Source organism: Penaeus monodon, chromosome 21, assembly GCF_015228065.2.
Source record: "Penaeus monodon isolate SGIC_2016 chromosome 21, NSTDA_Pmon_1, whole genome shotgun sequence".
In the NCBI taxonomy this organism is placed as follows: Eukaryota; Metazoa; Arthropoda; class Malacostraca; order Decapoda; family Penaeidae; genus Penaeus; species Penaeus monodon.
In genome coordinates this window covers 23,653,530-23,654,122 of record NC_051406.1, presented here as the reverse complement: position 1 = coordinate 23,654,122, position 593 = coordinate 23,653,530, and the positions used below count along the sequence as shown (strand labels likewise).

Below are 593 nucleotides of genomic sequence, written 5' to 3'. Positions count from 1 at the left end.
TGGTAATTAATTCACAATGAAATGTTAAAGTTTTGTGGATCTTTTAAATGCTTTAGAAAGAACATCACTGATGACCACAGAAAAGTTAGCAGAATCCGTAAGAGTTTCTGATAAATTATGTGCCTTAGAAAAGATAGTTGAAAGAATTAAAAGCTAATAATGTTCAATAAATCAACAACTTATTCCATTGTGTCTCAAATGAAAGAACAAGGGGAAGATAAAGGTTTCATCAATAGGTGAGGTCATGAGAAAGTGAGAGGTAGTGTCCAGGCTTTATTGGATATTTTCTTAGTTTCCTTAGACCCTGTCCTTTTTCTTTTTTTGTTTTATTTTTGTAACATTTTTATTACTTGATTTTTTTTCCTTTTTTTTCATCTTTGCTTCTTTGGTTTTCCTTGTTATCTTTTTTTCTCTTTATTATTTTCTTGTTTCTCATTCATCAGATCCTATTGTCAAGTTATGAATTTTAATCATGTCTAGGATTTGTGAAATGGAGGAATAATTGCAGCTTAACTTAAATATTACTGTAAATTCAGAAGACAGCCTTTGGTGCATTAAAAAAAAACACAAGTACACATGCTTGACCCACTTTG

The 593-nt window shown here is 30.0% G+C and overlaps 1 protein-coding gene across 1 annotated transcript in view; it reads left to right on the top strand.

The window, feature by feature from the left end:
* LOC119586366 (probable methylcrotonoyl-CoA carboxylase beta chain, mitochondrial) overlaps positions 1-593 on the top strand; it is a gene marked incomplete in the record, with an annotated part of 10,956 nt that overhangs the window by 9,707 nt on the left and 656 nt on the right. Inside the window, 1 exon segment of the mRNA XM_037935078.1 lies at positions 1-565.